General features: G+C 38.0%; 1 protein-coding gene across 1 annotated transcript in view; it reads left to right on the top strand.

Moving 5' to 3' along the window:
• The first annotated feature begins 10,239 nt into the window (after nucleotides 1-10,239).
• Nucleotides 10,240-26,625, top strand: part of ROBO2 (roundabout guidance receptor 2) — a 668,594-nt gene continuing 652,208 nt past the window's right edge. Inside the window, exon 1 of the mRNA XM_058184864.1 lies at nucleotides 10,240-10,340. The gene's annotated coding sequence lies outside the window, so the exon portion shown is untranslated. The remainder of the gene's footprint in view (nucleotides 10,341-26,625) is intronic.

The following is a 26,625-nucleotide window of genomic DNA, read 5'->3' as shown; positions in this document are numbered from 1 at the left end:
CATTATATTACATTCAGTAATGGGTTCCACTTACCTTCGCTACCGGTTCAGAATTGGGAGCGCTTGCGCATGCCGCACTTCTGCACATGCCACGCTTCTGCGCATGCGCAGAACATCCATAATGATGTCTACTACTGGTAGCAACCCACCACTAATTACACTATATTGTTAATCATTTTATGTTTTCTATTTTTATGTGCTTTTCTTGGCAAAATTACAGGTGTGGTTTACCATACTTTTCTCAGGCAATATGAATTGATCATCTATTTTCCTATCTCAGGAACAATTTCTCCCATTTCCATGTTTAGGCAACACAGCAGGGATAGGGAAGGGAGGAAAGAATCATACTGCCCTGTCAACAATAAAAAATGATGATTAAAGGTTTAGCATTAGCTCAAATTTAGCAATGAATTCCTTAACATAGTATCAGTTTATCTCATGCTAAATTCCATATTGTTTATGGTTCCCCAAAATGTCATTATTCCATTGTAGTGCTATGTGAGAACCCAGAACATCTATAAAAGCCTTCATAAGCTGAATTCCTTTCAATTCATTTCTGCTGCTTTGTCAAATTGCCATCACTAAAATAAAAATGCATTGAAGGGCTAAAATGCTATGTGGCAATGATCTTGGGAGACAGGAGGAAGACACATGCTGGTTGTGTAGTCTTCAGCTTTTCTTCCTATTACTACAAGGTCTTTTCTATATAACATTACAAGGGCTACATACCTTGAGAGCTCATAAAGCCCTGCCAAAACTAGTAAAAGGTTTGCTTTCACCATCAAATACTAATTCAACTTTTTAAATACAGTACATAAAACAACCAAAAAACACCAAGCTAATTTGTTTTGGCTTCTCCAGTTAATATGCCACATATTTTTCATGTCTAATATTAATGGGAAAAGAACATATTTTAAAAAAATCTTGTAATAAATGAGACCATTTTTAATATGATTCTTTCTTCTTACCTGCCTAACATGCAAGAACTGATCAGTGAAAATTTAGCTTCCAGTAATTAAATTTATTATATCAAGGTTTACACCAATATGCTAATAACTCCATTAATCTTGTATCTTTCTATGTAAATCTGGAGCCCAGATGTTGCATCATTTGCAAATATTGCAATTAAAACATTTTATCACTCACAGTTATGCAAAGGAGCAGCAGACTGGAAAATGGGCAAAATTGCTTGGCTAGGACATTACCATAGCAACGCATTGACCTCCATTGAATTTGTTACAAGGGAAAATTCTACTATTAATTATCATGGTCAGAAATAATCCGAGTCTTCTTCTTTCCCATCTTAATATGGGCATTTCTGAATTATCATAAATCTCAGATTTTAAGAGTCAAGGTTCCAACCCCAAATCATTAAAAGCTATAATCCTTAAACACTGAGAGAAAAAGAAGATAGTAGAAGAATGTCATTTATCAAATGTGCACAAGGTACCTCTTTAACTTTTTGTAGTCTAAGCACTCTGTCAGACATGCTTCAAAGTACATATTCATTATTGCTCATTTTAGCTATTGACCTGTCTGCATTACGTGTGTCAGCAATTATCTCTTATTTTAAAAAGCCATCTTTAATTAAGGGCAAACTAATCACCACAAGACCTTTGAAACAGATAAATGTCTTTCTTTGTCAGACTTTCCCATTTTTGCTGAACAAAGTTGTTATTTCCCTGACATTCTATAAAAAGTTGCTATTCACTTATAGGATACACTTACAGCAAAAATAACCCTTGAATACTCTTCTGGACTGCTATAAACACATGGGTTTATTGTGATAATTTATGGGATTAGAAATTGTTTTGTCAATTAAAACTATAAAACTACAACATTTGAACTTATTCTTCGGTTTATGTGATTTTTTAAAAAAAATTATATAGCAGCAAAGTTTCCCCAGTAAAGGTTCAACTACAAGGGCCAAAACACAGGTTTGGTAGTTTATCATTTTTTGAAGTGAAGCAATGAACAATTCCACCCAAGCAATTTAGTCTGGACAAATCAGAAAGAAGGAGGAGAAAATTCAATTCCTTATATCTACATTCAACAGGACAAGAGTTCCCACATAGAAATTTCAAATGGAGAGGCAGGATTTTATCAGAATCCTGAAATCATATCCATTCTGTGACATGGCAACAACCTCCATTATTCCAAAATGTTATTCTAGTGCCTAATTATTTAAGCAGTAGGATAGGTTATATAATGTAAGTAACTCATAATTTGTGAGCTAAATGGATTCCCATTGTGATATGAGAATTATTGTTATATTAGCTCTATTTATCTATACATACAAAAGTCATATCTAATCAGTTTACTCTAGTGGTTAAGGCACCAGGCTAGAAAATGGAAGATTGTGAGTTCAAGTCCTGTCTTGGCAATGTAAATGTAAATTGGCTGGGTGACTTTGGGCCAGTCACATTCTCTCAGCCCAACCCTCTTAATAGGGTTTTTGTTGTGGGGAACATAGGAGGGGAAAGATGCATTGAACATGTTTTCTGCCTTGAGTTATTTGTAGAAATAATAAAGGCAGGATACAGATAGATAGATAGATAGATAGATAGATAGATAGATAGATAGATAGATAGATAGATAGATAGATAGATAGATAAAATAACACAATCTGAATTTGAAATAATTAACATTTCAGTCAATGCTGAACAGCATTAATTGGTAAGAAGATAATTGGTGATTAACAGGAAAATTGCTTTGCAGAAGTCATAAGAATAAATGCATAAATATAGTTATAGTTTCTATTTCTATATAGTTACTGTTTCTATATAGTTACTGTTTCTATTTCTATATTTAACCTAAATATAGTTAAGTTTGGAATTAAACTCAAAAAGGGTGACTGAAATCAGGAACTTTTTTCTTCTGCTTAAATGCTTATGAGGTCAATTCTAGACCTGTCCAATCCTAACTGTATATGAATTGGAGATCAGTTTGTGGTGTGGCCACTACTTTTTGCCTCTCAGTTGCTATTAATTTTACAAGCTAGCGTATGTCATAGCGGAAGGCACACATTAATTATCATTGCTTGGGAAATGGACAAGTAAACAACAGTAGCTGGAAAACAACCCGATTACTTCAGCAAGCCTTCCTCCCTCTCAATTTCTGGGAAGAAAATTATATTCAGATTATGCTAAAAATGTTACTTCGAAGCCATTAGTTTTGTCTGTAAGGGGGATGTCTATCTCTTTAGCCCCATTATTATTTTACTTTTGTCTGCAAAACAGTCTGTCTGTGTGAACATTTAGAGAAATAACTTGCTAAAAGACTTAAGAATTTGTGAGGTTTCAAAAAGTAATATATGCAAGAACTGGATAAATTCAAGCTGAATAGACAGAGGTTAGTCCCTCTCTAAATAAACAAAGACTAGTCTAAAGAAAATAATAATCTTTTAAAAATCATATTGAATTATCATTTGAGAAAATACAATTGAGAAAAATGGGGCACTTGTCAAATTTTGAGGGCCTTTTATTGTTTTTATTGTGAAAAAGATGTACCAAACTTGTTTGGTGGGTGGTTTTCATATTAAATTATTGTCTAATACTTAAGTAAGTTGCTTACCTATTCATTTATATGACTGAACCATAATGGGTTTGAGCTTTTCTATGCTGAAGACCATGCATATACTGTATATATACCAGCAAAAATCAAGCCTTTTTGAGGATTCAGCCATGTCTTCCATTTCAGCCATGGTGATGTTCTCTCCAGATCCTATATTCCATGACATTCCTTGGTGAATTTCAAACTCTTTTTAGTCTTGTTCATCCTGAACAAATTTTTTTGCACCCCCCCACCCCTTTACTTGGGCAGCAAGGGGAAAGTGGGATAGTCCTTGTTAATTTTGCCTGAATTTAAAACAATAACTGTTTCTATATTTTCCATTGTTTTATTGGGGAACCTAAAAACCTAACTTTTCACCATTCTACCATTCCATGAAGGGATTTAACCTTCTGACCTACATATGATATGTAGGAGGATTCCTTCCACAACGCACAGTAGGCAATTGGAATGGAAATATTTGCCTAGAAGTGCAACAGGCAAATCAAACAGCATCAATGCACCAAATGCAAGTCAGAAACACTATTTTTACAATGTAGATGAAAATGTTTATGGAAGTTACTTTTCATATGAGCTGAGAGAGGGGGAGGATAATACCTGTCCTTGAAAAATGGTCAATGGCCTACACTTGTACTGGGACAAGCTGTTTGCACAGTTTTTTGAAAAGAATAAACATAGTAGTTCATAAAAAGGGACAACATAAATATAATAATTACAGTATAAACTAATAACAAAAATGTAGAATGATACTTTTCCAACAACTATTAAGAGCCATGGTGGTACAGTGGTTAGAATGTAATATTGCAGGCTAATTCTGCTGACTGCCAACTGCCAGCAGTTCGAGTCTCATCTGCTCAAGGTTGACTCAGCCTTGTATCCTTCTCAGGTCAGTAAAATGAGGACGCAGATTGTTGGGGACAATATGCTACCTCTGTAAACTACTTAGAGAGGTCTGTATAAAGCATTGTGAAGCAGTACATATGTCTGATTTTGCTATTATCTATGGCATCACATTGCTTTAAATAAACTGTTTAAATAACTAAAACGCTTGCTTATTCATAACCTACTTTTACTGAAAGGGATAGAAATAAATGTTTGAGGGATATCTGCTTTATGTCAAAATTATCCAGGTTAATGCTATGTATTTTAACTTGGAAGATTAAAAGTAATTCTTCACTGTTCTGCCCTAAGCAAAAAATATCCTGGGCCAGCCCTTCTCATGCAAAAGTTCTAGCTAAAAAAATATTATTTATTTATTTTGTCACAACAATATATATAAGCATAAGCATTAAATAACTATAAGATATATAAGCATATATATAAGCATAAGTATGTAATAACTATATGAAATTTGGATACAATCAAAGGGAACATTAGGGCAGGAATGGTAGGCACATTGGTGCTCTTATGCACGCCCCTTATAGACCTCTTAGGAATGGGGTGAGGTCGATAGTAGTTAGTTTTTGATTAAAGCTTTGGGATTTTGGGAAGAGACCACAGAGTCTGGTAGTGCATTCCAGGCATTAACAACTCTGTTACTGAAGTCATATTTTCTGCAATCAAGATTGGAGTGGTTCACATTAAGCTTAAATCTATTGTGTGCTCGTGTATTGTTGTGATTGAAGCTGAAGTAGTCTTCAACAGGAAGGACGTTGTAATAGATGATTCTATGAGTCAGGTCATGTCGAAGGCGGCAGAGCTCTAAATTTTCTAAACCCAGGATTTCAAGTCTGGTGGCATAAGTTATTTTGTTGTAATTAGAGGAGTGGAAAACTCTTCTTGTAAAATATTTCTGGACACGCTCAATTGTATTAATGTCCGAAATGAGGTATGGGCTCCAGACAGGCGAGCTGTATTCAAGAATTGGTCTAGCAAATGTTTTATATGCACTGGTTAGTAGTGTAGTGTTTCTGTTTCTGTTTTCTTTGTTTGTATGGAATAACATGGATATATTCCCTGGGGTATCCACTATATTATTATATAATGATAGTGCTTGCTATACAATATGCAGCTTCTTTATGGAAATATTTACTCACTAAGGTGGCATAATATGGAGATGAGAAAATAGCTATGTTGATGTGTTACAGGATTTTTTTTAAAAAAAAAATTGTTTGTTTTCTTGTTTTGTTTCCACTCAGTTTTATCCCCCTGCTAAGAAAGCAACCTTTAAGTGGGATTTCAGACCATTTCAGTTCTCCCATTCATGGAATTCGACTATGAAGTTTTGCACATCACATGCCGGAACATTCATGCTGATGTGATACCGTAGAGAATTAAACACGGAAACACTAAATATTTTATTGATTGTATAATTGAACTGTGTATAAAATATACAATAGTACTCTGTATTTTAAAACAATCAGTGGAATGACATTGGAGACTTTTAAGAAGAGATTGGACCATTTGTCTGAAATGGTATAAGGTTTCCTGCTTAAGCAGAGGGTTGGACTAGAAGACCTACAATGTTCCTTCTAACTCTCTTATTCTGTTATTCTGTAAAGTGTGCCACCTTCACAGCACATCCTGGGGCATCACAGAAAAGGTACTATATGAGAAAATGTTTCTATGTCCCTTATTCACAGAGCAAAGTCTCTGTGAATAAGGAGTCCCATTAAATCTTCCCTCCAGGAACTGATGGGAGGGCATCAAATCAGAAAAGGCTCATTTATATTTGATTAATGCTAAATTGTATAAGCACCTGCATTACAGGTCTTGCAACTGTCTGACAATTGGCAATAGAATTCAGGAGCAGTGGTAATAAAACTTTAGGGATCAATGTCCCTGATTCTCTCTTTTACTATTGATTTGGCATTCTCCAGGGTTAATTGGCCTAAATATTCAGGAGAGAGACCAAGACTGCAAGGTTTTGCTGTCCAGGTGTGGTGCCAATGGGATTGGTAATTGTCTGAGAGCGCAGAGGCATCAGGGCTATAGGATCAAACATTATTCTAAGACCTGAGATTAGAATCCTAGGCCAGGCCTGATTGCATCAAACATTTCCAAATATAAGGGTCATGCTGGTAAATTTTATGTTTATTATTTTTAATGGATGCTAACCCTTCACTCGCATATTAGGTGGCCAAACATTTTCACTAAGTTATACAATTGTGCAACCTTGTTAATTAGATATTCTGTTTTATTGTTCTATTATTATTATTCCCTTCCCTAATAACTAATTACTGTACTAAACTATTTCTCCTTTACTGTACTCTTTTATTGTAAAAGCTGGTCAAAGACTGGAATATCTGAAAATGTGTCACTTTCCTTTTTTTCCCATATGGTACTTCTTTACAAAAAAAATTAAGTTCTTTAGCTTCATGGAAATATTATACAGAATTCTTTGCACTTTGTAATCTGAGAAAGTGTGAAAATAAAACATTGCCCAAGTTAATCCTCTGTAACCAAGTTTTAGAATGCCCTTGACCTGGAACATTCAAATATATTTAAAAAGTTAAAAGCTCACTTAATTAAAGCCTTACCAAGACTTTGTAAGTGGGATTCAATTTTTTATAGTAATTAGAATTTGGGAGTAAAGGACAAGTGACAGGACGTTACTCTTTTCTTTCACAAACATCACCCAAGATATAAAGAGGATAAGTGCAGTTTCATCAGCATTAATCCTACAAAAGAAAAGAGAGAAGCCATTTAGAAACACTTTACATACTTTATTTTTACTAGAAATGTACAGCACTAATTGCTGGTTTCAGAAATGTCCTTATTATCTATGATGGGAACTTTCCCCTTGGCAGCATCTACTACTGTTTCCTTAATTTGAAAGTATTATTAGTCCCTGCAATAATTTTCTAATGTATCACTTGAAAGAGTTTGAACATATTTCATTATCTATTTTATTTAAAGTTCTTTAAGGGTCCTGTTTCTTGCCTAAGGCACAATATCAGTTTATATAGCACTCAACTCCCATTACAAAAATATCCAGGATCTTTTTCTAGAGAACTAGTGTCAGATAAGCTTTATATGCAATTATCATAATTAATATTTTATCTTAAGATTGTATTCAGTCAAAAACTTTAATTGGGTAACTTTCTGTTCTAAGTTATGTCTTTTTTAAAAAGAAGTATAGTGTATGCCTATTTCCTCAGCTCTTTTAGAATCTGTGCCTATTAATCTGCATGGGAGGGGGAGGGGAACTTGTATAAGGAAAAACTTTGCCTATAAATTTCATCCATTTCTCTGTGAAGTATGTGTGTATGTGTGTTTTAAATCAAGGATAGATAATTCCAAGGATTGTTAAAGAAGAAACATGCAGTAAAGCAAAATTTGAATTTGGACCATGGTCAAATTGACAACCTCCAAAGTGGCCTGGTGTAAATGATTCCAGCTGTTTCCCAGATTTAGTGAATGAGTTCCACATTTCATAAAATCAACCCTACTTCAAAGATGTTTTTATAAAGAAAGATATTTTCAGTTGTGGATAGCAATGGCTGCCAGAGAGGTTTCACAATGGTACTTGATATATCTTGAGATTTTTCAGGGAAGTTTGGATTTTAGAATACTGCTGCTGTTTGGCTGTTCCTATTACACTATCAGAAAGACATTTCATTTCTCACCAGCAGCTTGGGGCTGAAGACCTTTAGTGAATTGGGGTTCTCATTGAGTTCTCTGCTGCTATTAGAATAAGACTTTCCTCATTCCTCATTTATGATTTGATTGCTTATTTGTACCTTACGACTATCATTAAGTGTTTTACCTTGTGATTCTTGATGAACGTATCTTTTCTTTTATGTACACTGAGAGCATATGCACCAACACAAATTCCTTGTGTGTCCAATCACACTTGGCCAATAAAAAATTCTATTCTATTCTATTCTATTCTATTCTATTCTATTCTATTCTATTCTATTCTATTCTATTCTATTCTATTATTTCTTCTGGTTCCTAAGCCAATCAAATATTAACCTTATAGTTAGACAGTCCTATTTATTTGTATTTCTTTACTCATTTGTAACTTTCCTGGTTACAATAACTCTGTCTGATCCTTTTTTCTTCAATCCTTTTCTGTCTTCTTTGATTTCTACTTCCAAACATCAAGTGATGAATATGTTTGATAATTTCTAAATTTATTAACTAAGAATAAAATACTTATCAGATACTTCATACTGATGAGGAAGTCTTATAAACAATTTATGGTTACAATGATCACAGGTTTCATGTTTGTTTGATTGTAAGCCAGATTCAGTAGGTCATGGTCTAAAAATTATTGTTATTGTTTGTTAAAACTCAGCTTGTATTTAAAATATCAGAAAGTGAGAGTACAGTATTTAATGAACATGTTCTCCCCAATATAACTCCTCCACTTGCAGTTATTAAGCTCTCCAAACCAAAACTGTGTCATAAAACATATCCTAATTCAGGAAAGATGTTGAAGTCAGTACTTGAGCTGTTTTCTAAATTTGGAAAGAATTAGGTTTTGTTGCTATAGAAACGTCTGATGTTCCTTTTTTCTTTTGGGAGCTGTGAAAATTGCACAAGTAAAAATAACACCATCAGTCCACTTGGTGGAGTAGGAAGCATTAGAAATAGGTTAACAGTATAATCGATCTAGATAATGATCTTTGTTTGTAATGTAAAAATCTTGAAAACACTTTTTGTCCTCTCAGTTTGTTGTAATTTTTGTATGCATGTCTCTGAATTCATTTTAAACTTTTGTAAAATTAACAATTTCCTCTACAAAGTCACTGGCCTGTTTTTTTTTCTCTTAAAAGCATTTTTTTTCTTTTCTCTTAAAGAAAGACTGTGTGTTATATGCAATCAAGTTTCTGCATTGTGAATAGTTAGCGTTTAATGTCATATGACATTGGAATATCTTTTTGAGCTCGTAAAATAAAAAGCCCAATTTTATATAACTGTATAGTTATATCAAGCTTTTGCCTGCAAAGAATATATGTAACAGTCAATGTGACTAGAAATAGGACAGGTCTTCCTCTCTTTCTCCCCTTATCTCTTCCACACTATTAATCACATTACAAAAGCCAAAATGTGGTCTGTTTAATCTTAACTGAACACAATATATAAAGTTCTCCCACTCAGAGCAGCATTTTTGCTATTCTTTGTTTTGCACTTCCTAAAAGTGTCAGATATATATATATGGATGGTAGAGTAGGACAAAAGTATGTTGGCTTGCAAGGTAATTTACACATCAAATAATCAAGCTTGAATAGAATAGTATGACCATGGTCTAAGTAAGACACATCTTTTACTGAATTTGGGTCAAAAACAGGTCAACTGAAAGTTCTGCTTTCTGGAAAAGTGGCATGCAGCACAGGAATAGTTAAAGAAAGTAACTTATTCCTTTTCCATCTTATCAGAAAGCATTTCACAGAACAGGGGTGCCAAACTCACAGAGTCACATTGTCATCACATGACATATCATGACTTTTCCCCTTCACTAAAGCAGGGTTGTGTGTGGCCAACATATGACACATCCCGCCTGCGGGCCACAGGTTTGACACCCTGCCATTGAAGCTGCAACTAGTCAAAGTCATATTGTAAACTGAGGAGATTGGGTGATTTAGGAAGAATGTATGAGGATTGAATTGAAAAACAAATATATTAAAAGTGAGTCAGGAGGATGGGAAAAAACCCAAAGAACCTGTGACTGGAATGAACTAATAATAATCTCAAAAAGTGGGAAGGGAGGAGTTTAAAGGAGAAAAGGCAATATATGACTGGTGTATGACTGGAGTGGAAGCATAAATGGCTTGAAAAGTGCAAAAAAAAAGAGTATAAAGTGATATAACAAATAGCATAAGGTATGTTAGATTTAATTAATTTTTATTTTATTTTCTGTTCTGCTTTTAATTTTTTTTGCTTACTACCTTACTCTTTTTCTGTGTTTGTGTAATGTTGCTAATGGAAATAGCATGATCAGCATTTATATACGGTTCAGGGCAAACAGTTCTGTTCCTAAATTAGTTGAACTGTTGAAAGGCTTCCACAGTTATAGGAGAATACAATTGATAAGAGCTATTGATGAGCATTAAAAATCATGACAATGAAACTGTCATACTATTGGAGTTACTTGGGTTTAATTCAGTGGTGGGATTCAAATAATTTAACAACCAGTTCTCTGCCCTAATGACCAGCTGGGTAGGCGTGGCTCAGTGGTCATGTGACTCTGTGGGTGTGGCCAACTCAACGTCACTCACATCAATGGGCGCTTCGCCTTAGCTGTTACAATGTAATAAGGGTTAACCAGAGCGGCAGTTTCTGTAAGCAGGGCAATAAAGATTAGGCTAGAAACAACACCAGAATGTTTCCTTCCTGCCTTCCTTATAGGATTAGCCCTGTAAAGTGGGAAAAAAACAAAATGAGATTTCTTTCAACAAGGTTCTCTGAACTGCTTAGAAAGTTAACAACCGGTTCTTCCGAATAGGTGCGAACTAGCTGAATCCCACCACTGGTTTAATTGCTCAGCAGAGTCTTTTCAGCATAGACTATATTGAAAAATATAGTCAAATGCAAAGAAGGTAAGAAATATACCTCTTCCAGCTAAGGCAGGGGTGTCAAGCTCGCGGTCTGTGGGGCGGATACATCACATGCTGGCCACGCCCATCCCCATTTTAGCAAAGGGGAAAAGTTGCAATACATCATGTGACAACAACGTGATGCTGCGAGTTTGACACCCCTGAGTTAAGGGTATCTATTAGGCATGGAGAGTTACAAAACATTTTCATTGTAAAATATATTACAAATCTACAGTATAATTTGTAAAATTGTTCCTGACATGTAATTTTAATTGAATAGTGTTTTTTCCAATAAATGTTGATATAGTTTATACTTTTAAAATATTATTTGGCTATTTATCTCAAGGGTAATCCTTATTATTCTCTTCTGAGCAGTTTTTCCTAAACTCTTATAACCCATTTTTTTCTTACAAAGAAAAAAAAAGCTTCTATGGAAAGAAGCAGCAATAGTAATACCTGTATTACATGCAAGTGTGAAGTTACCTGCCAATAAAGTTGCTGAATGCATTACTATCATTATTTCTAAAGCAAATAAATATTACAGATTAATTCACAATCAAGGAATTACATGTACGGCAATTCAGGTTCCTTATCTGAATAATAAGTATTCATAATGGAAAAAAATTAGAAATATTGTGTCCATTAGGCATGGATATGTTAGTCAAAAGGAATATATGACTGCTAGTATCTTTTGAAAAATATGTTTTGCAAATATAACTAATTTGAATTTAAGAAATTCATTTAAATATATAATGAAATGACATTTCTTTTAAAAGCATGACTCCAGAAAATAACTATGCTTGTTTGATAACAATGTTATAATATTATAAATATATCTCCATTTCCTCACACAATGAAATACATTATTATCTCAGTGTCAAAAGCCTTTCATATTTTTCTATATAGTCATCTAAAAAAGAATAAAGATTAGCTATTGAGAAAAAAAGAATTGTATGAATTCTTTAGAGGAAAATGATAATCAGAATTAAGCAATTAAATCCAGATAATATTGCTTTTGAGTTGTCCCTGATCAGAATGGCCAAATATGAAGTGGATAATTTCATATAATATTTCTGGCAAATTATACATTTTGTGGAAGAATTCAGATTATATTTGAAAATGTATAACTAATATGTACATTTAATTCTGTAGGCTACTTGGTTGTAAATAGCTACACAAAGATATTCCCTTTAAACTGTACTTATAGATTACAAATTATATTTGACTTTATCTCCCATAAAAGGTCATGGCAAAAATTGGCAGTTTTCTTCATTGATTACTGGCTTCTCCATTTAATCATGATACTTCATGAGGGCACCTAAAGACAGTCTCCGTGTTTGAAAGGCAATGAATTGACTAATATAACCTAACTTCTACAGAAGTTTTATATATGCAGTATATCAATTTCCATTCCATTACATGCTGAAGATACTGTTATTTCATAAAGAAGAACCTTCATAATTCTGGGTTGAAATGAAGGGTCCTTGATGCTCTCAGAACTTGATTGTTTTCTTGCAGATATTACATTAACCAAAGATACTAGTTACTAAGGAGTGGGGTTTGAATTGTTGATCTGATATTAATCTTGGAGTTAATCTGTGGTTATTTGGGTGCTCATTGCTGGTGGGAAGGTGTTTTTGGTCTTATAGTTTTTTCCCTTTTTTGGCTTGTTGATTTCTCTTTTGCATAGCATATAGATATTGTTGATGTGTCTATTGATGGGTAATTTGTCACAGTGCCAGACTTCTAGAAATTCCCTAGCATTTTTTGGACTTGGTTTGGTCTAGGATGGTAACAGTTTCCTGGTTGAAACTGTGGTTAAATCTGACCATATGTTGTGAAATTAAAGAGTTTTTATTATGTCTTCTGACTTAGTTGATGTTCATGGATATATGTTCTCCCAGTTTATCCTATGTAGTGGCTGTTCCAGTCATTAAATTGTATGTTGTAAATGACTTCTGTTTTTAATTATGGGGCTGCTGGGTCATTTTGGTTTACTTAGGATATTTTTGAAGAGCTTTAGTTGGCTTGTGTGCTACATAATTCCATGTGGTTGTAGTAATCTATTGGTGTCCGAAAAGTCTTTTTCAAGAGGCAACTGAACTTTCTGGTTTTTCTTTGAAGACATTTTGCTTCTCATCCAAGAAGCTTCTTCAGCTCTGAAGTCTATTGGTGGTTTCTGAGATGTTTTTGATATATGGCATTGTTATTTTTTTTTTCCTGCAAGAATACAACCAAGCTCAGGGAGCACCAAGAACCCCTCATACTGTTATTTTCTCTATCTTAACTGGGGCTGTAAAGCAACCCACAAGCACAAGGAAGTAATTGTCAATCCAGACACTGGAAATCAACTATATGAGAACTAAGAAGCATGCTAAGTAACTCACATTTGGAAAATGCACAGCTACCAAACTGAACAGTTGAAAGCTTTAAATATCTAAGCATCTGTTTCCAGTTGTCTTTTTCCTGAAAATTCCACTCTTCAAATCTCTTTCTTCATGCTCAAATAACTTCTAATACAATAATTACATACATGATGTATAACAGAAACAACTATAAGCCTGAAGCAATCAAACGTTTTTAAAGCCAGAGTGTTAAGTCTTTTGCTTTATGCTACATAGTGTTGGGCTTATAAAGATATTCATGCATTACAAGAAGTCCAGTCTAATATCTGACACCTGTATTCTGGTGTACTTCATACTCTGAGTTTCCTGCTCAGATGCTACAGGAAGTCCTCAAGTTATGACTTTATATTATAAGAATTGTCAGGAGCCTAGAATCACTTCATCAAGTGGGCAGTTATAAAAATTGAATTAATGAAAGAAAGAAAGAAAGAAAGAAAGAAAGAAAGAAAGAAAGAAAGAAAGAAAGAAAGAAAGAAAGAAAGAAAGAAAGAAAGAAAATATTAATTGATAGTTCCAAGTTATAGTGGTACTGAAAATGAGGGACTTACAATCAGTCTACAAAGTTGTTGCATGACTATGGAGATGCTGTTGCAGCATCTCCATAGTCATGAGGCTGTGATTTGGGCACTTGGCAATGAGCTTGCAATTACAAAAGTTGCAACATCCTGTGACTACATGGTCGTCATTTGTAACTTTCCCTGCCAGGTACCCACAAACAAAGTCAACAGGGAAGCCAGCAGCAAAGGTCACAAGTCACTTCTACTCCCACCACTTTTTCATCTGCCATCCCTCGTACATTCATTCCTACCTGTGCTCCATAGCTCCTGCTTGCACCTTTCCATGCTCCATAGCACCTTCTCAGGGTACCTTCCCTCAGCACCCACCACTTCCCTACATCCCTATTGACTACCCTCAGCATCTACCTTAGCTCTCACCCACTGGCCCACTTGCCAAGGATTCCTGCCTCTTCCCACATCATAGTCACATAAGAGCCTCACTTAATAACCCACCCCATCCTGGGGTTATAAAGGCAACTAGATTTTCTGGGATTGCCACTGTTATGGAATGTGATCATATGACATTGGGCTTCATGGCTGCATCACTTAGCAATAGAAATTCTGGTCCCAATTACCTAAATTGTACTTCACCTCAGATCATTTATGTTGCTGCTCGTTATGGCTGCTGCTTGAAGTAGTGTCTCAAGCAGATCTTTAGAAGTGAATCTTTAGCCCAGTTATTATTGAGAAACACCTAGTAGTCTGCTTGGAAGAAACAAGTAACAATTTTGTTGGTTCATCTCTCAATTTATACCTACATTGAGTGTAGATGAAGACTGAGATAGCACAAAGAGAAAAAAAAAACAATGTACAAAAAGACAAAACTAACCTTTTATATCTCTACTACAAAAATCTCTTACTGTCATTGTTAAGTTCGGGAAGTAACGAGGCTGGAGACCAGGGTAGTGACAACAGCTCTTTAATATAGGGTGAACCCAGCAGCAGGCTGGGGGAAAAACTTCTCCTTTTATACAGTTCTGCTGGAGGCTTCGACCAATCAGCAACGTGCTGATTTCCCGCTCAAATATTTAAAGGTACAAACATGAATACATAACACTCCTCCCCTCCCAGAAAACACTTTGCCTCTATTTACATATTTATTTACATGTTATTTTTCGACGTAGTCACGCAAATAACCTGGGCGTCTCCTAGTTCTTTCTGACCTGCGCGGTTCAGTTCTGGGTGGTGTTTTGAGCTGGTCGGAGGGGCTGTTTTCTCCTCCCAGCTCTTTCTCTGGGCCAACGGGCTCCGGATTATTGGCCGACTCTTTTTCTTGGCCATCCGGCCTTGGATTAATTTTAGAACTTTCCCTGCTGCTTCCCTCGGGGACCTGATGGCGTCGCTGGAACTCTGGGACCTCAGCTAAGTCTTGCGCCTCCCCCGGGTCATTGTCAGCTGTGGATTCAAATTGGTATTGGTCATGATCTGTTTCCTTTGGTTCGGTTTGGTCAGTTATTCGTTTTCTTAACTGATCTATGTGGCGCCTCCACACTCGGTTGTCTGGTAGCTCTACCACGTACGATTTTGGGCCGGTTATCTTTATTATTTGTCCTGCGAACCAACTAGGGCCGTCCCCATAGTTTCGGGCCCACACCGGTCGCATATGCTCATTTCTCTTGTCTTTTCTAGTTCCCCCTTGTAACCCTCGGGTGTGTAATGGGGGTTCAAGCGGTCAAGTGGGCACCGGAGTTTCCGTCCCATTAGCAATTCGGCTGGGCTTTTCCCGGTGGCCGTGCTTGGGGTTCTGTGCTGGACGGCTAGGAAAAAGTCTATTTTTGTTTGCCAGTCACCTGGCTTGAGCCTGGACAATGCCTCCTTAGCGCTCCGGACGGAACGCTCTGCAAGGCCATTCGACGCAGGGTGGAAAGGCGCAGAGAGGGCATGTCGGATGCCTTCCTCTGCCAGGTATTCTTCAAACTGGGCTGCCGTGAATTGGGGCCCATTGTCGGACACCAGAGTGTCCGGCAACCCGTGAGTTGCGAATAGGTGGCGCAGAGTTGCGATTACTGCTTCGGCCGTAGTGGATTTCATGATTATGATCTCCAACCATTTAGAAAATGCATCCACAACCACTAGGAATGTTTGGCCGTGGAAAGGGCCAGCAAAATCAATGTGGATTCTTGACCAGGGCCCTTGGGGCTTTTCCCATTCTCTGACTGGGGCCGTTGGGGGTAGAGGTCTGGACTCTTGGCAAGCTTGGCATTTCCCTACCCTCTCAGCAATCTCTGCGTCCATGAGTGGCCACCATACATAGCTTCTAGCTAACCCTTCATCCTTACGATCCCTGGGTGACCCTCGTGGAGGAGGTCCAATACCTTTCCCCTTAGCTTATCAGGAATTATTACACGATCACCCCATAACAGGCACCCCCCTTGCGCCGAGAGCTCATCTCGCTTTTTAACAAATTCTTTGAACCGTCACCGCGCAGCGGGCCACCCTCTCTGTACCCAACCGAGTACAGTCCTTAACACAATGTCCCGGTATGATGCCCGAGCCACTTCCTTAGATGTGACTGGGCCAGAGTCCAACGAGTCAATAAGTAAGATGGGCGTCCCCGGAGTGGGGTCTTCGGTCGCCCCTGGTAGTGGGCATCGGCTTAACGCGTCTGCATGCCCCACTTCTTTTCCTGGTCGATGCTGCAGCTTGTACGAGTAAGCGGCTAAGAATATAGTCCAACGGGTCAAGCGTGGCGAAAGTGCCACAGGCGTTGGTGATCGCCAGCCAGTATCCCTAGTAGCGGTCTGTGGTCAGTCACGATTTCAAAATTCCGCCCAAAGACATACTCGTGGAATTTTTTGACCCCTGACACAATGGCTAGTGCTTCTTTGTCTAATTGGCTGTAGTTCCTCTCTGGGGAGGACATCGTTCTCGAGTAGAACGCTATGGGGGCTTCTGTGCCGTTTGGAAGTCTATGGCTGAGTACAGCCCCCACCCCATAAGGGGAGGCATCGCAAACCAGCACTAGGGGTAATGAGTCGTGATATTGGATGAGCAGGCTATCACTTGAGAGCAGGTTCTTTACTGCTTCAAAAGCCCTATTTTCTGACTTTCCCCAAGACCAAACAGTATTTTTTCCTAAGAGCCTATGCAGCGGTTCCGCAACGGTTGCTTTGTTCTTTAAAAAGACCGCGTAAAAATTAACCAATCCCAGGAATGCCTGCAGCTCTGCTTTATTTTTGGGCGCTGCCTTTATTTTTCCTAATTGCCTTAACCTTGCTCTCAGTAGGGTGAATTCCTTTCTTGTCTATCCGGTAGCCCAAGAAATCGACGGATTCGACCCCGATCTGGCATTTGTTTGTCTTGACTTTTAATCCGGCTGTCCGGAAAATGCTCAAGACCTTTCTTAACCGCTCCCCCAATTCCTCCATGTTTTCCCCTGAAATTAGGACATCATCGAAGTAGGGAACTACCCCTGGGAGCCCCTGCAGTAGTCGTTCCATCAGGTTTTGGAACAGCCCTGGTGCCACACTGACCCCAAATTGCAATCGGGTGCACTTGAAGGCCCCCCTGTGCGTCACAATCGTTTGGGCTTCGGCTGTGCGGGCGTCTACTGGCAGTTGTTGGTAGGCTTGGGCCAAGTCTAACTTTGCAAAGACTTGCCCTTGGCCCAAAGAGTGCAATAAGTGTTGCACCACGGGAACCGGGTAAGCGCTTTTCTGTAAGGCTTTGTTAAGCGTCGCCTTGTAGTCAGCGCAAATTCTAATTGACCCGTCCGTCTCTGCCGCTTGGGATGACATTTCATGTGCTCTGGCTTCGTCCAGAGCGTTGGCTAGCGTTAGGTTGCTCTTTGCTAGCAGCCGTCGCCGCAAACGGATGTCTTTGACCCCTCGGATGAGTTGCTCGAGGAGCACCTCGTCTAGGTCACGGTATCCGCAGTCCTTGGACGCTCTTCTTAGGGCGGCCATGTAGTCACCGATGGACTCGCCCTCCATCTGCCTTCGCTCTCCGAATTCAAACCGCCGCACGTATTTGGACGGCGTTGGTGCGAAGTGGTTTTTTAATAAAGTCTGTAAAGTTGGCCACGACACCGACTGCAACGGCGTTGGCTCTGCCAGGGCTTCCGCGATGTCGATGACCTCCGGACCGCAGTGGCTTAAGAAATAAGCCCTTTTTCGGTTGTCTGGAACTCCGTGCAGTTCGTTGGCTTCTAGGAAACTTTCGAAACGGGTCATATACGTCCCCCATTTCTCCTTAGCCGGGTCGAACGGTGCGGGCGGAGTGTAACTGGCCATTTCCTCTTTTCTGCCCTGGATTTGCTGGGTTCGGGTCTATCGTGCTTCAGCTCAGTTCTGGTTCTCCTCAGCCTCGAGATCCCACCTTCGTCGCCAATGTTAAGTTCGGGAAGTAACGAGGCTGGAGACCAGGGTAGTGACAACAGCTCTTTAATATAGGGTGAACCCAGCAGCAGGCTGGGGGAAAAACCTCTCCTTTTATACAGTTCTGCTGGAGGCTTCGACCAATCAGCAACGTGCTGATTTCCCGCTCAAATATTTAAAGGTACAAACATGAATACATAACAGTCATGATTAGGACTCCAGCTCTGAATCTGGCTCTGAAGAAATCCAGAAACTCTGACCTTTAGACTGGCTTAAAAACTTGACTTGTCTCTCTGAACTTCTCTTATGGGTGTTCTTATTGAAAGTGAAACTTCACAGGCAAGATTTCTTCCTGAGAGACAGTTTTGATTTACATTCTTTTCCTTGTTTGCCAATTATCTTCTTGGCCTTGAGTAAATTGCTATTTTCACTTAGCAATTGTGTGGGAGAAAGTTTGAAATCTGAAACAGGACATTATACTCTCCCTTTACCATTCCTCAGTGTTTTTATCATCTACTCCTCCCATCACATAAAAGGACTTTTACACTAGCATAGCTGGATGTCCTTTCGTCAATGCCATTGTCAGGAAAATATAATTGCATTCTGTGCCAAAAGTGATGGTCTGTCTGCTCAAATTTCAAAGTTTAGACAGCATCTACATACTTCTGAAATATGAATGTCTCTATAATAGAGACACAGGAGAAGTACATGGTTTATGTGTTCAGAGTCACAAGAGCATTTTCTCTCCTGTATCAGCCTTCAAGGGAATCTTCCTGTATCGGCCTTCAAGGACAGCTCAGAAGTGAGCATAATATTGTACCAGAGTTTTAGATAACCAGTGTTCTGGTACTTAGAGTTTAGTTAAGTATGCCATAGGGAAGGCAGAATAACTGTTGGATTTATTGACAATAAAAGTTGGACACTTGGCTAGATCCAATTGCTGCTCTGTATCAATGCCTTGGGATCATATCCCATGCTAAGACGAAGCCCTGATATGTTAGTTGCCATTGTCATTTTTCATATGGACTGAAAGGCATCCTTTATAATTGATGAAGCAAGACCAAGGCAAAAAAATGATGGTTTAAGCCAATGGCTGACTATGGTCACCCACACTATAGCCCCCCATTTTCATGAGGCCCGTCTCTAGACACAATTTTGAACTTGAAGGGCTGATCTTAGAAAATTAGATTGAACAAATTCTAATGATGCAAAATACCCAGCTGGGCATCAGAAAGAAATAGTACTATTGGCTTGGCTTTATGGGGCAGGCTTCCAGAATGCCAACACGACAAGCTTCTTCTGCTATTTTAAGCCTAATTGCCATGGGGGATTTGTAGACCAAGGGCTTCTTAGAAGCTCTCCACCTTGAATGTAACGTTGTTTCACTGCAATATAAAGATAAGAGTTTCTGCAGACAAAAGGCAGATTTTATGGAAGGGTTGAGCAATGTAGTTTTAGGGGGTGCAGGAGATTTGTTCCAGGAATTCACTTCCTTGCTCTGGAACAATTTGAGCTGAATCTTCAAAGGGCCAGGAAGGAGATCTGTCTTGTTACTGGATTCTGTGTTATATTTTTGGGAGATGATATATGTTCTGAGGTTGTAGATCTATTATTCATAGTTTGTTGTCTGTGCCCTTGGGAGATAAGAGTCAATCCTCACTTCTTTCTCTGGTTTGTGAGATTTGTGGGTTCCAATATCATTACTGATACTGGCCTAGGTTCTTTTCTTGTCTGTATATGGCATTTTTGGACAATCGGATTAAGCCAGTATGGATATGGCCTGTCATAAAGTGAGAGCTTATTTCAAGAACTTATAATAATAATAAAAACAGAGTTGGAAGGGACCTTGGAGGCCTTCTAGTCCAACCCCCTGCCCAGGCAGGAAACCCTACACCACTTCAGACAAATGGTCATCCAACATCTTCTTAAAAATTTCCAGTGTTGGAGCATTTACAACTTCTGCAGGCAAGTTGTTCCACTGATTAATTGTTCTAACTGTCAGGAAATTTTTCCTTAGTTCTGCTTCTTTCCTTGATTAGTTTCCACCCATTGCTTCTTGTTCTACCCTCAGGTGCTTTGGAGAACAGCCCGACTCCATCTTCTTTGTGGCAACCCCTGAGATATTGGAACACTGCTATCATGTCTCCCCTAGTCCTTCTTTTCATTAAACTAGGCATACCGAGTTCTTGCAACCGTTCTTCATATGTTTTAGCCTCCAGTCCCCTAATCATCTTTGTTGCTCTTCTCTACACTCTTTCTACAGTCTCAACATCTGTTTTACATTGTGGCGACCAAAACTGAATGCAATATTCCAAGTGTGGCCTTACCAAGGCATTATAAAGTGGCACTAACACGTCACGTGATCTTGATTCTATCCGTCTGTTTATGCAGCCCAGAACTGTGTTGGCTTTTTTAGCAGCTGCTGCACACTGCTGGCTCATATCTAAATGGTTGTCCACTAGGACTCCAAGATCCCTCTCACAGGTACTACTATTGAGCAAGGTACCACATATACGGTACCTGTGCATTTTGGGTTATTTTTGCCTAAATGTAGAACCTTACTTTTTTCACTGTTGAATTTCATTTGTTAGATAGCGCCCAATGTTCAAGTCTGTCAAAATCCTTCTGTAACTTGAGCCTATCTTCTGGAGTGTTGGCTATTCCTGCCAGCTTGGTGTCATCTGCAAATTTGATGAGTTCCCCATCTATCCCCTTGTCCAAGTCATTGATGAAGATGTTGAAGAGTACTGGGCCTAAAACGGAGCCTTGGCGTACTCCACTGCATACTTCCCTCCATGAGGATGTAGTTCCATTGAGGACTAATTGTTGAGTGCAGTTGGTCAGCCAGTTATGAATCCATCTGGTGGTGGTGCTGTCTAACCCACATTTTTCTACTTTATCTAGTAGTAGGTTATGGTCTACTTTATCAAATGCTTTACTGAAGTCCAAGTAAATTATATCGACAGCATTCCTCTAATCTACTAATTTTGTCACTTTGTCAAAGAATGCAATAAGATTAGTCTGGCATAATCTGTTTTTGACAAACCCATGTTGGCTTTTGGTTATTACTTTGTTTGCTTCTAGGTGTTCGGTGATTCGTTGCTTGATTATCTTTCCCAGAATCTTCCCCGGTATTGAGATCAGGCTGATAGGTCTGTAGTTTCCTGGATCTGTTTTTTTTCCTTTTTTGAAGATGGGAACTACATCAGCTCTTTTCCAGTCCTCTGGCAGCTCCCCTGTTGTTGTGTCTTGCCCGCCCTCAGAGCAGCCGGGGCCTTCTTACCTGCTCCCGAACACTGAGGAATGTATGCCTCCCGGCCCCAGTCCTGCCTCCATGCCCACACAAACTGCAGAAGAAGGAGCATCTCCCTGCCCCAGCCCTGACTCCATGCCCAGGCAAACGGAGCAGCTAGACCCCTCCCCCTCCTCCACAGCAGGTGAGCCTGAGGAGGGTTTACTCCCAACAACAGCTGATTGGAGTGACCCTCGCATCAGAAGATTGGAGAGGCGGAGGCAACAGAAGGAAGGGAGGGGCAGGCCTTAATGAGTGCTGAGTCATGGAGCCACACCCCATGGCTTATATAAAGGATCTACTTTCTGGCAGTCTCTGAGTCAGGCAAAAGTCGAACTTATCTTGCTGAAGTCACTTACTGGTCTCCTGCCTGCTCTGCGGACTTTGCTAGGACTTTGGGCAGAGCTGCAGAGGCAAGCCTGATTCGGATTTCCCTGACCCAGCCGTCAGCGGAGGAGTGGGACACGACACCTGTTCTCCAGGATCTTTGAAAGATATAGTTCAGTGGTTCTGAGATCTCATCTGCCAGTTTCTTCAGAACCTTGGGGTGTAATCCATCCGGTCCTGGTGATTTGAACTTGTCTAGGGTAGACAGGTGTTCACTTACCATTTTCTTCCCTATTTTAACTTGTGTTTCTAATCTGTTTTTTGTGGTGCTGTTTTTGATAGGTTGGATTGTTTTTTCCTTTTGTGTAAAGACAGATGCAAAATATGAGTTAAGTAGATCTGCTTTCTCCCTGTTGCTTGTCATCTTCTTGCCACTTTCTCCCAGCAATGGGCCAATTGTTTCCTTGACTTTTTTCTTGTTTTTAACATGTTGGAAGAAGCTTTTTTTGTTATTTTTTACTTTTGTCGCTAGCCTATGTTCGTTGTGAGCCTTAGTTTTCCTTACTTCATCTTTACAGGCTCGGGCTATTTGCTGATAGTCTGCCTTGGTTATTTGCCCCTCTTTCCACTTTTTATACTTGTCCTTTTTGTCTTTCAATTTGTCAGATAGTTCTTTATGCATCCATGCTGGTTTCTTTTGAGATCTATTAATTTTCTTCTTCATTGGTATTGTGCTAGACGGCGCTTTTAGAATCTCACTTTTTATAATCTCAACTTCTTCTTCTTCTTCTTGTTGTTGTTGTTGTTGTTATGCCATCTTATCCCCTCTCTCTACCTATATCAATCTTATATGGTAAATGTTTTCTATCTCTGAATTGATCAGAATTGAGAAGTTTCTAGAATAGTGGCCAAATTATGTGCTATTACCACAATAGTCAGAAGTTAGACCTGGAAATTTGTACAATTGTATCTATATTAATTTCTTATTTTGTCTTTTTGGCCTATAATTGTATATTTTAATAAAATATCCCTTTAATTTTACTTACAGAGAGGGTGCCAGGAATAAACAGTAGGGATAACTTCTATATTTGATAAGCAATATGTGTATTTTACATTATTTACTAAAAAAAATCCAATCACAATTTTTGTAAGGTTTTATATATGGTATGTAGAAGTTGAACAGATAAAATAGGTTGACTATACTACATCATTCTGACTCCAGAAGACATGACTATCTGAATTTCTAACAAAAAAATACTCTAAAATTCATTCTGTATAGATGTTGGTGAAAATATTTATACAATACAGATGTTTGGGAAAATATTGAGAACACAGGATCTTCTAGACTATTAAATTTCAAATAACCAAAATTATTGTAGTAACTTCTTGATTTAATGGACTACTTGGGAAATTTGGTGTCCAAATGTCCATTATATCTGAATTCTAACGATTTATGTCAGTTAGGTAATTTGCATTAAATACAAATATGGCATTTTAAATTGTTGCTTCAATTGATGCCATTAGAATATTTACACAATTATCCACATTATCCAAATTGATCTAGATGATATTAAAATATCAATTACATAACTACACAAATTACTTAGATTGACACAAATTTTATCAATTATGTCTGCACTGCCCCAGAAATATTATTTTTTTTCGTTGTGTGGGGTGATGTCTAAGGTAAACAACAAAAAGTCTCTTATATCTGAAGTCCATTGAATGACAGTCCAGAAACTCGAAACCTTATTGTATAGCAACCCTTAATCTGTAAATGAGTACAATTTAAGATATTCTCTCTGACTTTATGAGAAGTTCCTCCTGTTAAAGGAACTCTCACTCTTTACAAGGTAATTTATAAAAGGAAGCAGGTTTGCCATAATTTTCTTTAAGAAAAGTGGGGAGGGAAGCACACAGTGGAGAACTTCTCTTATACAACTGTAATCCTTCTTGCTATTAAACAATTACCAAAGCATTTTCTTCTGGTATTTTGACAAGCCCCATTTTTATTTACTGTTTCCTGGAAAACTGAAATAACACTAGTAAATCAGTGTTCATCATGCATCATCAGGAAATTGAGCACAACCAAAATAATTCTCATTGTATAAATACAGGAAAACATTCTTTATAGTAGCACTGTCTTCTGAAACACATGAAAAAATAATTGATAATATCATCTGTATTCATTGTTCTTTTCCATTTTGTGATAGGCATAGGAAATGGGTTTGTTTAGAATAGAATTTATTGGCCAAGTGTGATTGGACACACAAGGAATTTGTCTTGGTGCATATGCTCTCAGTGTACATAAAAGAAAAGATATGTTCATCAAGGTACAACATTTACAACACAATTGATGATCAATATATCAATATAAATCATAAGGATTGCCAGCAACAAGTTATAGTCATACAGTCATAAGTGGAAAGAGATTGGTGATGGGAACTATGGAACGATTAATAGTAGTGCAGATTCAGTAAATAGTCTGACAGTGTTGAGGGAATTATTTGTTTAGCAGAGTGATGGCCTTCGGGAAAAAACTGTTCTTGTGTCTAGTTGTTCTGGTGTGCAGTGCTCTATAGCGTCGTTTTGAGGGTAGGAGTTGAAACAGTTTATGTCCAGGATGCGAGGGATCTGCAAATATTTTCACGGCTCTCTTCTTGATTCGTGCAGTATACAGGTCCTCAATGGAAGGCAAGTTGGTAGCAATTATTTTTTCTGCAGTTCTAATTATCCTCTGAAGTCTGTGTTTTTCTTGTTGGGTTGCAGAACCGAACCAGACAGTTATAGAGGTGCAAATGACAGACTCAATAATTCCTCTGTAGAACTGGATCAGCAGCTCCTTGGGCAGTTTGAGCTTACTGAGTTGGCGCAGAAAGAACATTCTTTGTTGTCCTTTTTAATGATGTTTTTGATGTTAGCTGTCCATTTGAGATCTTGCGATATGATAGAACCCAGAAATTTGAAGGTTTCTACTGTTGATACTGTGTTGTCAAGTATTGTGAGAGGTGGAAGTATGGAAGGGTTTTTCCTAAAATCTACCACCATTTCTACGGTTTTGAGTGTGTTCAGTTCCAGATTGTTTTGGTTGCACCACAAGGATAGTCGTTCGACCTCTCGTCTATATGCGGATTCGTCATTGTCTCGAATGAGACCAATCACTGTTGTGTCATCTGCGAACTTCAGTAGCTTAACAAATGGATCATTGGAGATGCAGTCATTGGTATACAGAGAGAAGAGAAGTGGGGAGAGCACACAGCCTTGGGGGGCCCCTGTGCTAATTGTACAGGGTTGTTGAAAGCAAAATGCCAATTCCATGTTGTATGAAAATATGACAAATTTTCTACTACTAAAACTTGATTACTTGTTAAAAACTTGTTCCTATTTAATTATCATCATCAAAAACAACACAAAATTTTGAGGTTAGTTTTAAATTTCTAGACAAATAAATATAATTGTATCCACATTTCTTTTCTGAAATCTTATTCTAATGGGAACATTATTCACATTAATGGCAGTTTCAGTTTACAGAGGATTCAGAACTCGGTTTATATGTAGGTGCTGTTTATGGTAATCAGCAGTTCTGCATTCAATCATCACTCAAAACCAAAACTGTCCCCAAGGAAGCCATTACTATAATATCCAAATAATGGCAGGCAACATCTTGCAAAGGAAATGTTCTCAGCAACAATTATTCCATGTTGCTACCTGAACTTACACATTCCTGAGAATTAATATGGAGTTTAAATAAATATGAGGCAGGTCAGAAAATTGGTGGTAAATATATACATTTAGCAATATTTTTTGAGGTTAACTCTTTTGTGTGGAAATTATTTCATGTTTTATGTGTTGTATGTGTATGGGTGCTACTCTTTCTAGATGTTGCATTATGGTTTCTGCTCTGAATCCTGAGAGTGATGATTCAATTGGTATTTCTCTGCTTTAATAATGCAGTGTCTAGAAATTAGAGCACTATCATACAGCCAAAGTATGGATCAGGTATGTAGCCAATGCCTTCATTATGATAAAAAAGGAACAACTAGAGAAAACACACGAAACAATAGTATCTTCAAAAACAACATTTACAATGGAAAAAGAAGGCAACATACTACCCTTTTGGATCTCCTCATCAGCAGAAGAAACAACAGCAAATCAGAAATGCAAATCTATTGAAAAACAACGCACACTAACTAAATGCTCCATTAACAAAATAACAATCCAATCTCCCATAAGAAGAGCTGTATAAGAATAGATGAGTACAAACACTCTGCAGCAACTCCAAACATTAGAAATAGACTAACTATACAATATCTTCCAACAAATGGATATCCATACAACTTTATCAAAAAAGTGTCTGAGTACTCAAACTATAGCACAACCAGCATAAGCTATCAAAAGGATAGCACTATCATACATCAAAACACTTCAGAAACAACCAATAGACTATTGCAACCAAATGGCATCACTATAGCACAGAAATAACTAAAGCCCTCCAAAACATCTTAAGTAAAACAAAAGACTCAGTAGACCAAGAAAGGATAAAAATCAGGAATCAACTATAACACACAGTATAAGGATTGTAACAGCCACTATGTAGCTCAGATAGGCAGAAGACTATGAGAGCACATTGATGAACACCAACTAGCATTCAAGAGACACAATGAAAACTCCTTA

The sequence above is a fragment of the Ahaetulla prasina genome, chromosome 5 (genome assembly GCF_028640845.1).
Source record: "Ahaetulla prasina isolate Xishuangbanna chromosome 5, ASM2864084v1, whole genome shotgun sequence".
In the NCBI taxonomy this organism is placed as follows: domain Eukaryota; kingdom Metazoa; phylum Chordata; class Lepidosauria; order Squamata; family Colubridae; genus Ahaetulla; species Ahaetulla prasina.
Note: the sequence above shows the minus strand (reverse complement) of the source record. Positions and strands in the feature narration are given on the sequence as shown.